General features: G+C 41.5%; 1 pseudogene; it reads left to right on the top strand.

Moving 5' to 3' along the window:
* The first annotated feature begins 9,501 nt into the window (after positions 1–9,501).
* LOC119305946 overlaps positions 9,502–16,397 on the top strand; it is a 72,146-nt pseudogene continuing 65,250 nt past the window's right edge.

Here is a 16,397-nt window from a genome sequence, read left to right as displayed (position 1 = left end):
CCATTGCAGGAAGAACATTAATACTACTCCACACAAATGATTAAACACATGATCAACGATGCTGCCAACAACTCTTATTTAACTGCACCTTTCTAGTTCTAAAATTAAAGGAATGAAGCACACCATTTAAAGATTTAAGAGATTAGTAAACAACTGCAGGTTTCAAAGGTGCGGTAAATTTAACTAACAAATCTGCATACGTAGATAATATCCTAATTGTTTGTGTAAAACACCCTGTAATGTAAAGGACGGCATTGCCAAAATAACTAAGAAACATGCTCTTATCTTATACGCTTTCAAAACAAAGAACATGGTTGCCACGGCTCGCCGCCACAGCGCGTGTACTTTTGTGGGAAAACACACTATTATTTGCAGAAGTAAAGAACAAATCTTGTGGATGCCTGTTGGCATGTATGAAATCATAATACCATGACGGAAGAACCATGATTATGAAATCAAAATAGATGGACTCTTAGTGCAACTAAGATTTACATAGTGGCAGCCAATGATCTAGTTACTCAGCGGTAGTGCTACTATTAAACAACAACTCTAAAGCAAAACTACTTAGTTTGCTCTATTGTAGAAGAAAGTTCAATTACCTGGGTAGCAACAGCTATTCATTTCCAAAGAAATATGGCCAATTCATTTCCAAGAGAAAGATGACCAGGAAGCTGAAGCCGCTAATGGTTAGATAAATATCTGCAAACTATTATTATTTTTTGACGTGGCTGCAAACGACTAATTCTTGAAAGGTAATTTGGGAACAATCACCATGCATATAGAGTACAACTTGTCACATATATCTTGCAACAATTATCATGCGAGTAAGCCAGTAATATTAGCCCAAGCAAATAGAGCACTTCTCCAATAAAAATAGAACTAAGTCCCTACTCCCGAAATCTGACAAACCAGAATCTGATCTAAAAAGCAACCCATACTGCAAATTGAAGACCCTATTGTACATATAAACTTCTAACTAATGTTCAATATATGTTTGCCCTCATTAGGTCTTCTTGTCACATACCTTACCTCATATCTTATGATTTAGCCTAGCAAACCAACCGTAATATCTTAAGAAATAAAAGTTTAACATTACCATTCTATACACAAGCTATAAAATTTATAATCATCATGAGCCCTGCTTTATTGGCCATCCAATATTTATGCTACATATCAGTTTATCAACAATTCCAAGCACTACAGATATGTGAACATAGTTATAATCCTTGACATCGTCACATCAACATCAGAACTCCATTATTCATGTCAGCAGAAAGTAGATGTGTGAAAAAAGGTCCATGGGCAAAACTAACTTACAACGACAGATATACATAATTAAGCTCCACAGATATCTGTAACATGGAAGTATTAGAGCATTTGAAACACAAAGCGTCACTCTGTACGAACATTGTAGTAATATAAAAGAAGAGAAGGTAAAATTTCCAAATACATTATATTGACAGGATCCACACCATGCTTCAGGGTATAAGTAAAAGCTTGTTGTGGTTACCGAGAGGAAGGCATAATGGATCTTCTATAAAGGCACCAACACAGGTACACAGCACATATAGGCTCCTGAAAAAAAGAAACCATGCTTAATAGTAACACAAGTGGGAATCAAGCAAATTGCAATATGCATGGTTTCTTTTGGGGCAAAATCAGTATATCTTCAGCCAAAGCAAACAATACTTCTCAGCTGTAAGTACTAGTGAGTCCAGGACGGTACACAGTTAACTGAATGCCAAGAGTTTAGCGTCAAGTAACCCAAAAGATAACACCCTTTTACCATGAGAAGAGCTTAGCATCAAGCCTAAGTAGCCTTTTCCAAGCATGTAACATCTATTTTTGTTGGACATGGCTAAAACGTCTCAAGCAAAATTAAATTTCTAGCAACTACGACAGGGGCTACAAGCTGAGAACGCACAACTTCTTCAGCACAAGCGACGTGAGATCCAAGTAGATAGGCCGGCGGAATTAAGAATAGTTTGAGAATTCTACAAAAAAAGCTATCTAAAATCCTAGTGTTATCCGTCAAAAAAAATCTCAGTATCATGAAAATCTATATGTGAGGTATGCTACTACAGACATTACATGTCTTTGCAATACCAATGAAAGTAGCAAAAACTGTAGGCGAGAACATCAAGCTTCAGGTAAACCGAGCCTACCCACTGAGTTGTGCAATTAGATTTAAAGTAGCAGGGACCAACTTTGATCACAAATTACACCAACTAACTTCTCATTAACAATCTCTAATCTGGAGTGAAGTGAAGTACAAAGGCCAAGTCAGACCATACCTAGTGATCCTTTGCATCTAGGAATATGGAGCGTCCCTTATGAATAATCACTAAACTGTTGTCGGAAGGACGTAAGTTTAGCATAACTAAAATGGATCCTAAGAATCAATAAGTAGGTATATGATTCATAGCACAGAGAGAAGGACGTGATCAACAATGGCAAAGTAAATCTGCGTATAGTAAGTAACCTTATACAGTTAGACTATACACTAAAAAAAGCTGGAACAAAATGATTCACGAAATTTACAACCTTAACTCTACAGCATCTGGAGCAGGCTATAAAAAACTTAAAATCTGCATGCTCTCTTGCTGAAGAGGCTCTACTTCGGTTGCATGACTGAATTTCTTGCTTAACTTAAGTAAGTCTCAAAAGTTCAATTAGCATCGTACTGATGCACTCTCCACAGATCTATTTTCTATTCAGCAACTATATCCTTGCCTCAGCCATCCATGGATGCCAGATGGATCTTCACTCCACGGATCACACATCCATCTTACAGACCGCAATGAACTCCTCCTTTCCACTGTCGTATTAAACATTAATAACAAGGCAACGCCTAGTAGGATTGAAACATTAGCAACTATCTCAAGCCTACTCCTTGCCGATGACGCTTAATCCTGCAGGGGTTCCTGATATATCTTACCTAGCACATCTATGCATACACAGACATAGGTCAGAATATGGCCAACCAACCAAGCAAGGCAGGAAGCATGTACTTTGTAAAATATTAGCTAGATCCAAGGCTCTCCTTGGCAGCAAGGTACAAACAAAACAAAAAAGACAAAGAAAAAAAGCTCTTCTTTGGAACCTAGCTAAACCTGAGAATCTCTCCCACAAGAAGAAAACAAAAAACACTAATCCCTCTCCTCAAGGTAGACTGCAACACACAAGATTAGAGGAGAAGAAGCTCACCTAGCAGCACACGAACAAGCTGTACTCATAAATCGTGATGAGAAACCAAACAAACAGAGAGAAAAAAGGTTCAACCTCTAAGTCCATTTACATAGCAGTCGCAGGAACGCCACGGGCACCAAGAGGAAGGAGGAGAGATACGAGATAGCAACCACCCTGCGTCAAAATTGAAGGCAAAATCAAAATCTGGAAGCATGGAGAACCTAGGACAGAGGAAGAACAGATGTACAAAAAGATCACCTTAACATGCATCATGCCACGCAGGAGCCATTGGAGCGCGATTCAGTCTCCAGATCCGTTTGCGGCCTCGCTCTTCCTCCTGTCGAGGAGACGGTAGGGGCATGGCGACCGTGGCGCTAAGGGTAGCCTGGGCCGAGGGGACGGCGCGGGGAATGGGTCGCATTCCACCTCATGTTGTGTGGCGGCGGCCGGTAGGGCGAAGGAGATGACAGCGGCGGAGCAGGGAGGCGCGGGCTGCTCTAGGGTCTGGAAGGAGAGAGAGGTGAGGCAGGAGGAAGAGGAAGGGGGCGGCACGAGTGCAGCTATGCGGGAGGAGCAACGGCCAGGTTTCCTCTCCACAGGAGCGGCCCCATTTTATACCATAGGACACAAAATGACGAAAATGCCCTCGTGGGGGCGCTGGAATTACGCGCGGTGGCACGAAGCGGGAGTAACTATCACTAGTAGAAAAGGGGGCATTTGTCCCGGTTCGTAAGAGCCTTTAGTCCCGGTTCATGAACCGGGACTAATGGGTCGTTACTAATACCTCCCCCCTTTAGTCCCGGTTCTAACACGAACTGGGACATATGGTCCTCCACGTGGCCGGTGCGCCGAGCCCAGGTAGGGGGGCCTTTGGTCCCGGTTGGTGGCACCAACCGGGACCAAAAGGCGATGCTTTTCTTTTTTTTAAAGAAAAAGTGGCTGCTTTAGGGGTTTGGGGGGTTATTTTTAGGTTGTTATTAGCTAGCTAATAGAGAGAAGTGTCCTCTCTTATATCTTCGTCCTTGGTTTACCAACGCTGCTGCTATGTTCATTTCACCCGCTGATATAATAACTCATGCATGCTCGCATCATACATCATCATATATAATAACAAGTCCTACTAATCATGCATCATCATACAACTTCTACTTGTTATTAATAATAAGTCATACGATCATCATCCTCATAGTCATCGAACCCAACCCTACATAATTGTTCTTAGCACATGATCATCAGTATCAGGTAGGACCTAAACACCCTTAAGGTAAAATAGCATAAAATAATATAGACCCTGACTCTCCATTATGAAGAATGGAGATCATCCTGTCTCCAATTCTTGTGCTTCACTGCCTTTTGCTTCCAAGAAGCTCCTTATGACTGTCCATACATTTTTTCCATTCTTTGATTGTCATGTCTCCACTTCTTTTAGAAACCCGGTATGGACAGTTCAGATTCGTAGGAAGACCTGGTTGTATGTTCAAAACATGAAGGCTATCGTGCGTATACATCAGATGAGGCACACAATCATTCGGGATTATCTGTTGAAAAACATAGTAATAACTTCGTAGTTAGCAATGATGTACTAGTTTTAGAAGTGTGCAAAAAGATGCACGAATGTTGTAATAGTAAAAAATCTTACCAGGGTATCTCCACGGTAGTTACCGTAGTTCAACACGTGCACTAGTGGCACGTATTGACCATAATGTTGAGGAGTTCGATTGTAGACATTGTAATTCTCAAGATCAGTACAAAATGCGATCAGATGATTTTTCTCCCTATAGCCATCGGTGTAGTGGGTTTTGTCTACCATCTTCCGCACATTCTTTAAAGAATGAAAATAAGCTGTCAATGGAAATAAGACATCAACTATTTTGAAATAAACAATATAAATTACTTAATAACTATGTTAAGCTCACATGGGGGAAGAATTGGAGGTTATCCACAAGGACCCAAATCGAAGGTCTGTCTTGCTCGATTGTAGGATCACCAAGATCCATGGTGACAAGCATACCCTCATCAAAACCATACATCTTGCAAAGTGCTTCCCAATTTTTGCAACCAAAATGGGTTACACTCTCATCATTGTACAACTTTACTTGAAAATCCACACCATGATGGGTCCTTAGGAGAATTTTTTTGGTTTCCATACTTTCATGGTCTTCAAAACCCATCCTCTCCAAGACATAGCGTCTTGCATAGCATGGGATAAGCTAGTTGAATTGGAAAAGATGAAAAATACACGTTAAAATAGTTGAAGTCGTGCTTAATTACGAAAAAAACTATTGTCGTCATTGCGTACCGTATGAACATCGAAGGTCTCCTCGAGCTTAATGCTGAAGCGCCAATCTTCGTCCAGCTCAATGAACCTGTCGCACATACCTCGGTCGTCGTGGCACCAGTCGCACTCCCCCGGGCGGTTTTCGTCGTCCGAGTACGACATTTCCGGCCTATGTTCATAATTCAAATATTAAACTAGATCATTATTATTAATCACGGGTTGACTATCGGTGATGGTACGTAGCTCCTCCTTTCATCCCGAGTGCATTATTACACCAAATTGTCTAGCACACGGGAATGAAGGAGAACTTTTCCAATATGAGCATTCAATAAGCAAAACCAAATCTTAAAATAAGCAAAACCAAATCATAAAATAAAGTAGTATTCAAATTAGCATGCATTCAATTATAAGCAAAAGTACATCATCTCTTGGTGTCCGTACATCGTCGAATATTATCACTAATATAACATCACTAATACAACTAGAACCGTAGCGCCCGTGGGTATCGTCGCTGGCGGTGGACACCCAAAGATAAGGAACCATCACAGGATCATAGCTCAAGTGAGATCCCTGAAGAATCTGCCAGGTATTGTCGAACTTGCCCTCCAATGCAACCATGTAGCGACGGACGTACTCGTCCTCCTCGCTGACACGGTGACGTACCACCTCCGCGGTGTCCGGAAGCCTCGGCACCGTCACTGGCCCACGCGACTGCCACCAAACAAGGATCGAGTCAACAACGGGCTGCCTCCTCACCAACCTAAGTCCCCCGGAAGGTAGCACCTCCCAATACCAGCCCGGCGGAGCCCAGTTCCGAACATGACCCTGATCAAGCAGGCCTCCACCGCCGAGTCGACGACGACGAGGATGCGGGATAGGCATCGCCGACATTGATGCGGGAACTACTTCTATAAATAATTAAATAAAGTAGTTTTATTAATTAAATCAACTAGTTCAACTACTAAGCACTTACTATAAATAAATAAAGTAGTACATACTAAAAACAAACTACTTCTATATATAGTAAAATAAAGTAGTTTATTAAATCAACTAGCTAGTTCAACTATATATGAAGCACTTACTATAAATAAAATAAAGTAATACTTACTAAAATTAAACTAGTTTAACTATAGTTCTATTATTTTTCTAACTAATTATATTAAACACTTTCTCTTCTTATTTTTTTTCATTTTTCCTCTATTCTAAATATGAGCATATTCATAAATGGCTTATATCATTCACAATTTTCCTATACATACACAATAAGTTGACAAAGAAAATACTATGAACAAAAAAATCATTAAAATTCTATGAACAAAATTACAACAGAAAAAAATCATAAAAATTCTATGAACAGAAAAAATCATAAAAATTTGACATATTCGATCTTTGCATATATATGAACATACAAACATGCATATTCAACAATAATATCACCAAAAAAATCTATTAACAGAAAAAAAATCTAACACAATATGAACAAATTAATTACACAATATGAAAAAATCTAACAGAAAAATCTATGAACTAAACATCTAAATTACTACACATCTAACAAAAAAATCTATGACCTACAAAAAATCTAAAAAAAAATCTAACAAAATTAACTACACATCTAAATTAACTACTACTAACGTCAAATTAAATTAGTTGCTCACGGCGACGGCGACGGCGACGGCGAGGTGCGGCGCGGGGCGGGGCGGGGCGGCGCGGGCCGGGGCGGCGTGAGACGGGGCGACGCGGGGCGAGGGCTGGCTCGGGCAGCCTGCCGGCGTTGTGGATGGATTCGCCGCCGTCGGGGGAGAGCAGGAGAAGAGATTGAAGTGGGGATGGGCGTTTCTGAAATTTTCCTAAGTGCTACTTATATAGCAAAGGCATTGGTACCGGTTCGTGGCACAAACCGGGACTAATGCCCCCCTTTAGTCCCGGTTGGAGCTACCAACCGGGACCAAAGGCCTCTTTTCAGCAGCCCAAAGGGTGGGAAACAGAGACCTTTGGTCCCGGTTGGAGGCACCAACCGGGACTAAAGGTGGGTCATTGGTCCCGGTTGGTGCCATCAACCGGTACCAATGCACCCGTCTAATTACTTATTTTTTTATGATAATTCTTTTTGCTATTAAAGTTTGTAACAAAATCCTAATTACTTATTTATTTACTTTTATGATAATTCTATTTGCTTTTAATGTTTTGAACAGAATTCTAATTACTTATTTATTTTCTTTTATGATAATTCTTTTTGCTATTAAAGTTTGTAACAAAATTCTAATTACTTATTTATTTTCTTTTATGATAATTCTTTTTGCTTTTAATGTTTTGAACAGAATTCTAATTACTTATTTATTTTCCTTTATGATAATTTTTTTTGCTATTAAAGTTTGTAACAAAATTCTAATTACTTATTTATTTTCTTTTATGATAATTCTTTTTGCTTCTAATGTTTTGAACAGAATTCTAATTAGTTTTTTTTCTTTTATGATAATTCTTTTTGCTATTAAAGTTTGTAACAAAATTCTAATTACTTATTAATTTTCTTTTATGATAATTCTTTTTGCTTTTAATGTTTTGAACAGAATTCTAATTACTTATTTATTTTCTTTTATGATAATTCTTTTTGCTATTAAAGTTTGTAACAAAATTATATATAATTTCAGTTTCAATAATACTAGAGGTTTATAAAAGCTTTGTAGTTGATTACTTCAGTACCAGTTCTAAGGCTGTTACAAAGGCATTTTATTTGGTACATGTTTTAAGGCTGGTGCCTCACGAGCACCTTTTAGTACCGGTTTCTGGCATGAACCGGTAAAAGAGTTTTTTAGTTGATTCTTTCTGCAGCTGTTTTTTAGTCCCACCTCGCCAAGCGAGAGGCACTCGCAGCGGTTTATAAGCCCTGAGTGCAGAGATGATGAAGAAGAGGCTCAATGCTAACCTGCACGTTGCTTAGCTTCAAGCTTTGAGGAATAGGGTAGACTGCACGGAGCTATGTGCAGTGCAGTTTACACTATTCCAAAAGGCTTGAAGCTAATTAACGAGCATTGCGCCTCTTTTTTATTTTTAATGACTTATTACAATTCAGAAATAAATAGAAAAAAATAAATATAGCAGAAAAAAACTATATAAAAAACTACTCAGAAATAAATAGAAGAAAAAATAGTTGTGATTAACTTTACTAAAAAAATGAGCATAGATGCGCTTATAGAGAGAATTCAACCTAAATTCATAATAAATTTCTACTAACTTCAGAGAAATTCAATATGAATTTAGGTCAAATTCTCTGTATCAGGGCATCTATTTTCACTTGGAGAGGAGCTCAACAAGACAGAGAGGGAGGGGCTTATAAACCGGTGTGAGCGCCCTTCGGTTGGCAAGGTGGGACTAAACTCTGACCGCAACGAGGACAAACCCTTTAGTTCCGGTTGGTGGCATGAACCGGGACCAAAGGCCGCCCTTTAGTCCCGTTTCATGCCACCAACCGGGACCAATGGTGGTGGGCCAGGAGCGAGGCCCATTGGTCCCGGTTCGTCCCACCAACCGGGACCAAAAGGTCCAGACGAACCGGGACCAATGGCCCACGTGGCCCGGCCGGCCTCCGAGGCTCACGAACCGGGTCCAATGCCCCATGGGTCTCGGTTCTGGACTGAAACGGGACTAATGGGGTGGCCCGGCCAAGACCATTGCCCCCTTTTCTACTAGTGTATTCATTCCTATAGTGCTAGTCTCAGATCCGACGGCAGAGCACGTCCGATGGCTTGATCCGACGGCCGAAACTCCATCAAGCGAACGCAACGGACGGTCGGATTCGTCTGAGCTCTGAGGAGGCTCGGTGGAACACTCCTCTCTTATTTTTGGACAGGGACAGGAAAAAGGTTTGATGGTGAAACGTGGTGATCGTTTGGTCTAGGATGAACCGCGTCGCTGTACACCATCAATTCATCATTAATACTATACAGTGTCAGTGTGGATCAATCAGTGCCGGTGCTAGCTGAACGATCCTCCTCTCCACTCCAGCTCTTTCAACGTGCTTGGAGCTGCAGGCCATGTCGACATTGCAGGCAGCCGCCGGCGTGGAGAAGCGTCACGCCGTGTTCTTCCCATTCCCGGCGCAGGGCCATGTCAAGCCGGCGCTCCAGCTAGCCAAGCTCCTCCACCGTTGCCACGGCTTCCAGATCACGTTCGTCCACACCGAGCACAACCGCCGCCGCCTCCTCCGCTCGCGCGGCCCCGGCGCGCTTGCGAGGGTCCCTGGGTTCCGCTTCGCCGCCGTCCCGGATGGCTTGCTAGAATTCGATGCCGACGCGGCGTAGGACATGGCTGCCGTGCTGTCCACCACGGAGGCTCTGGCCCCGCACTTCAGGAGCCTCGTCTCCAGCCTCCCGCCCGTGTCCTGCGTCGTCTCCGACATTGAGCACATCCTCTACGCGGCCAAGGACATGGGTCTTCAATGTGTCACCTTCTGGATCACAAGCGCGTGCTCCTTCATGATGTACTAGCAATGCCAGAGGCTCGTCGACATGGGCATTGTTCCCCTCAGAAGTGTTTTTTGCTTCCTTTGAGAAACAGAGGCTGGGCAGCTAAGGAATGGATGCATGGACAGCACGGTCCTGGACTGGGTGCCGGACTTCATCCTCACCGCGGACCCCGACGACGCCATGCTCAAAGTCGTCATGCGCTCAATGGCGTGCCACACGACTACCCCGTCCGCCGTCATCTTCCACACATTCGACGAGATCGACCGCGAGGCCATCGCAACCATGTCCACCTTCCTGCCAAAAATCTACGCCGTCGTGCCATTGCCGCTCCTCCTCGGTCAAGCCTCTGGCACTGGCAGCGTGAGTTTTTTTTTAGAAAAGGAGGATGACCCCTGGCCTCTGCATCTGGGTGATGTATACGGCCACTTTATTAATTATTCTTACAAAACTTACAAAATGATACAACAATAAGACTAAAGCCATCATCTAAACAACAACTGTCGCTACATCTATCCAACCGATGAAGGGACGCTTATAGTCTGGGCCTAATTAAACCCATTAACAGTCGCTACAAGGGCGACCTCTCGTGCGTGCCACGTCGAAAGCATTGGTTGGGCAAGAAAAAAAGAGGGGTAAAAAAAAGGGAAAGAACGAAAAACCTGTCGAGCGAAACCTTCCGCGTCGAGCGCCTCCTTCTCCCCCATGCCCTCTGCCTCGCGCGCCTCCTCCTCCCACTCCAGCGCCGCCGCTACCCTCGGCCGCCTCCCTCTATCCAGTGGTGTCGCCTCTCCTCCCCTATACGTGCGCCGTCGCCCCTCCGCCCCCTCCTACCTGGCGCCGTCTCGCCGCTGCAGCCATCCCCAAGGTGAGAAAGCCATCAAGGCTAGGGTTCATCGGAAAGGAAGGAAAAAATCCTCATTCCCTCCGGCGTCTCTTACGCCCCGCTGTCGGCCTACTCTTCCTCTCGGAAGTATCGTCTTCATCCTCGACGCAGAAGGATAGCACGGACTGCAAAGATGCCCTGCCGCCGTGCTCCTTTTCGCCGATCCCCTTCCACCAGATTGGCTGATGAGGGGAGGTCCAATAGGTCCATGGTGGGGATGGAGCAACGAGGCCGGAGACCCAGGCGGCGGATGCCTCATGGGTAGAGGAGAGGTTGACAATACGGACAAGGAGCAGCGGTGTCATATGGATCTGCAGGGAGGCGTCTTCGAGGGATGGCTGGTGTCAATGTGAGTTTTTGTCAATCCTTCTCTCTCTTTCTCTGCCCATATGTGCAAAGATCACACCGTTTCATAGTGTGTGCATGTTTGATTTCATTCTCACTGTTTCGTAAATGGTTTTCCCCTATCATTTTTGTTTACATGATGATAGGTTATGCAATTTTGGAGTCAACAAATCTGCTTAGTTATCTGTATATCGGTCAGTCCCTGTCATTGCTGATTGTTTTGAGTCATTAATACTCATTTTTGTGCAAACTGATAATTAGTTTTGCACTGCAGATTTGTGTTGATATGCCCTACATATCGAGCTCATCGTCCAAGCACCTTCTGCGGAAAGAAAGAAAAAGGCAAGTACTCCCGATGATGGCATGTATTATTCTTTCGGTTAACAAGTTCATGCACGGTTAATTATTAATTCATTCATAATTGGTAATCTTGAATGTATTTATAGGCTTTCAACAATTACAGTCAGGGCAGTCTGCTAATTGTATCAGCAACGTATACTGCACCATGGACCACCGGGTCAAGAACTCCAGCTTGGAAAAGTACCTTTACCATGGGCTAGGCAATGGCAGCTACCCAAATGCTAAGAATAACAGGTAATACCTCTCTCTGGCATTGAATTTATTCAGAAGTGTTCGGCTATAATAATTATCATTGTTTGCTTGCTAAACAAATATGATAATGCTCCTTTATTAGTACAAATTTTGGTGCATTCATACATGCATTAGATGCAGATAGTAGTATCCTAAAGCAAATTTTCATACTAACTACGTGGTTCACTGTGACAAGAGATCAAGTATTCACACTCTGCCATTTTGTTTGCTAGAAAGATGCACTTGAATGTCTTTCTTCCATGACTCTTAACTATGCCACTCTATCCACTCTGAAACCACACAAAACGGTAGTACTTGATGAATATATAGGTTCCTAGGTCTCATATGCCATCTGTTGCTTGACACTGCACCTGTTCTAACTAGCATCACAAAATCCTTCAAGTTCTCATGTAATCTAGAACATCCCTCTTTATACAGATTTACATAACTCTGATTCACAATATAAAATTGTACCTCTTAATTTAGGAATCACTCACCCTCACCACCGTGTTGATGAATTGACAAGATGACTAGCTCTCTAGATTTTTCACTTTCCTTTATATATTACAAATTTAAATTTGTCGGTCCTAATGTCCTATTGATTAGAAGAAATGATACAAAATTACTGATACAGTTCACTGGTGATATTACTTCATTTTCATAACTGACACAGTTAGAATGTGCAGAGCTACTCTGTTGCTTTCCATTTTGTGCGTGATATTGTAGCATGTTAATTTGGATCTCCAAGCCACAGATTCTCTCTTTCCTTCTCTGCAATATCTAATTTCGAGTGTGTTGCTTTTCCTTTTCCATTGCCTAATTGGAGTGATATTGTAGCATTTTATTGCAATGCCACAGTAGGGAGTAAACTTGCAGTGTGGTACATGAGAGCATGTATATAATGATTGGTAAGATCAAGCTTTTTACCAATTTATACTGATTTAAACTTGTTGATATGGCAATAGGGTGTCCAGTGTACATGATTGTCGATTAAATTTTTATATAAACTTCTTCCAATTTGTTCCACTATGGATATGGACCTTTTTTCTATGAACTCCCTTTTATACCTTGATCTGTTTTTGTTCGTGGTGCAACTTAAGACCATCCTGACATATTGGCTTATATTGTCATTTTTCTGAAAGCCACATGATCAGATCTTAGGGTATAGCTTTTTCATAATTTCAGATTAGCTATCCCAGTCTCAAAATTTATAGACTGGGTGGATCATGTACGGGTACATCAACAAGAAGTTCAGGAATAATTGCAGGGTGACGATCCTAGATCCCCCCCACCTCCGACTCGAGCAAGGAGCAGCTGCTCCTCCAACCTCGCACCGCCGACCTCACCGGCCCAAGCAGGGGTGGCGCGCCTCGTCCTCGTCTTCCTCTCAGCGCGGATAGAGATGGCGACGGCGGCGGCTGGATCTGGCTAAGTGGCCAGTGAGGATGATGGCTTCACCCCCAGTCAAAGTCAACTGGCCACTTCCATTGGGCGTCGCCATGTTCTTCCTCACGCGTCGCCGACCGGCGGCGAGAAAGAGGACATCGTGAGGCTCGAGGAGGTTGCCATCACCACCGGCGAAGAGGACGAGGACCTCCTACTCGATATGTAAGCCGTCGTTACTTCTGTTGATCTGACCGGATCGGATCCTGCTCGTTAGTATCCGTATGTTTTCATGCATGGATTTCACTTTAGTTCATAAAAAAGTGATGTACTAAATTTTACTTTCAACATATATCAGGACAACTCAGCCATGAACTTTAAAAGAGCAAACAAGGTTCTGGTATTGGAGTCTGGGCTGGTAATTTCTGATTATCTTCACTTGGATGTGTAAAGTTTTGTTTAATCCATTTTCCTTTTGTTACTTGTGTTTGCACGTCTCTTAACCTGACAAACATTTGACACCTGAATCCTTCCTGTGTAGGTGGGAAAGTGATTCAAGAAATTTATATAGTGTTACCTGAATGCACAAGAGTTGCTGCCGGGGCTCCATTAGTACAGGTACAGGGCTTGTTAATATGCCATGCTAATGCAATTTAACGTATGTCACACTGACCAGCCATAATATTTAATTAGATAATGTGTTGTGCAATGTTTGACATTCTTGTCTGTAGTTCATGGCAATAATTTCAGTACTTGAGATTCGATAATCCATAATCCATAGTAGTCTTTTGGTCTGCTTAGTTGTCAATTATACAGTTGGAAAACACAATTGCATATTTATTACTCTTCCCAGGTGTGTCTAGAGATCTAATGCTTCGACACTGCAGATGTCTCTGCTAAATGGTTTGTTCGATCGCATGGGATGTGCTAATGGAGATGGCGAGGAAGACAAGTAGAGATGTGTGATGGTAAGGGGTTAACTAAATTAATCATGCAACATTTGTTTGCTATGTGATCTGGGAATTATATCTTATAGATTGCCTTTCATCTCCCTTTTGATTAGTACTCTTGTCATCTACATGGATAGATTCTTCTGTCCTAAATCACGTGGAAGGTTGCGATCACTGTACGGGCACCTAAATTACTCCTTCTGCTTGACTATAGGAGATTTATACACGTTGCTCAAGTATGTCATGAGGTAATTTACTATCTTCAACGGGTCCCAATTACTATGAATGGTAATTTTTTGAATGTATGTTGTTGTGCTCTCATAACTGGGATCATCCATCCGATGCTCATGTTGATCTCGTAGTGTAGTCTAGGTTTATGTATTTGGTAAATATTATTTTCCCATGAATTTTCTGTACTAGATAAGAAAGGTTAGTTTGCAATGCGAGGCCATTTGCTATTTTAAGGGGATCTCTGTACTGGATAAGCAAATTATGTATGTACCATTTTTGTATAGCCATTTCTTCCTTTTGACTATTGTGTTTAGCTTTGGACTTCCAAATTAGATCTATGGTCTACAACGTTAAGTTCAGAAGCAAGTTCTGTACTGTCATTTTTTCTGTAGATCTCTCTTGTCTCATATATTGGAGTGGGGCAACTTTGCAATCATTCATGGATAAATGAAGCTGTCAAGCAATTGTGCTTTTGCTTTTGTGATTCCATTTACTTCTTCGTAACAACACACTTCTACAGTCTTTTGTGACATAAACATTTAGACAACTAGGCGTGATGGATGATCCCAGTTATGAGAGCATCTCGGATTCCATTTACTGCTAGCCCTTTTTTGTTTTTTTTGTTTTCCATTTTGGGTATATAAAAAGTCAATAGTTTTTAGCACAAGGTTTATTTTATTTTATTTTATTTACCAGGTTAGCAAAGGACTTGAGTATACATGAAAGTATAAGCACCATGATTTATTCAGATGTTTGACACTTGACAGTATCCGAGATGCTGCAGCAAGGTCTGGTGTAGTGTTTTACAATGTTGTCATTTCTTCAATTTGCAAAAAATGGGAAACTGATCGTGCCATTGATTTATTTCACCCACATGGTGTTGATTATTTCATAATTCATCATTTTTATTAACATATTCATGTGAAGTGTAATCTTGAATGTTGCAGACTATACCATCTGAAATGTCCTTTATTAATAACTGTTGGAGTGTATATTCTTCGTTAGAGTGAGTACAAAAAACTGAACCAAAGAGGGAATGTAATGTTGTCAGCGAGGATGGGATTCTTATGCCTCAGGTTTCCCTTTGTATCATTGAGACTTGAGAGTAGATTGTAGGGTAATACATTCTACATGCATGTGTGTTGTAGTTGTAGCAAGTTAGACAAGGTACCCCGCTAATGCCGAGAGTATGGAGCCGATGAAGGCTATCAACAACAAGCTTCAGGGTGCGTGCACGTAGATGAATTTCTCATTTTTGGAATAGCCATATTGAATAAGTAGTCTAATTAACTTCCTTGTTGTTTGTTTATTGATATGCAGAGCAGAATGGTCTAACCTATAGCCCAGATCAGGTTCTAGCGTCCAATGGAGCTAAGCAGTGCATTACACAAGTTATGCTTGCTCTTTTCTCACGTGATGATGTGGCAAAGTTATCATCCTTGTACATTGATTTTTTAGGACAAATACTTTTCATACTAGCTTAGACAATACCATGAAAATAGCAGCACCAAGTGGTTATCATGTACTCCTTTTGTTGTCCCCAGTTCTTAAAAGTTTGCAGATTGCTTCTAAATGTATTGTAGCACATTTGGTTGTGATGATGCAGATTTACAAACAGTTCTGAACATAAGCACTAGAAAATATTTTTGTTGCGATGACCATATAAGCAAATAATGCGTATCTCCATTGCTCATGTTTGATATTCATTCCTAATAGTATGCTTGTGTTATTGCTTGGTACATATTGTAGTTTTAGTTATTTGTTTAATACTCCCTCCATTCCTAAATATTTCTCTTTTTAGAGACTTCAAATGGACTACCACATACGGATGTATATAGACATATTTTGAAGTGTAGATTCACTCATTTTGCTCCGTATGTAGTCATTTGTTGAAATCTCTAGAAAGACAAATATTTAGGAACCAAGGGAGTATTTTTGAATCATTGACCCGCCTTTCTCATCATTCTACCTAGAGTATGGTGATGTACAAAGCTCTTGATATATGTAGTGTGGTTGATTAAGAAATGTACCAAAAAGTGAGTGCAACTTATATTAAGTTATATTCACGAGTCTTGATGTTA

This window comes from Triticum dicoccoides, chromosome 5B, assembly GCF_002162155.2.
Source record: "Triticum dicoccoides isolate Atlit2015 ecotype Zavitan chromosome 5B, WEW_v2.0, whole genome shotgun sequence".
In the NCBI taxonomy this organism is placed as follows: domain Eukaryota; kingdom Viridiplantae; phylum Streptophyta; class Magnoliopsida; order Poales; family Poaceae; genus Triticum; species Triticum dicoccoides.
The sequence above is the reverse complement of the archived record's forward strand: the minus strand, read 5'-3'. Positions and strand labels throughout refer to the sequence as shown.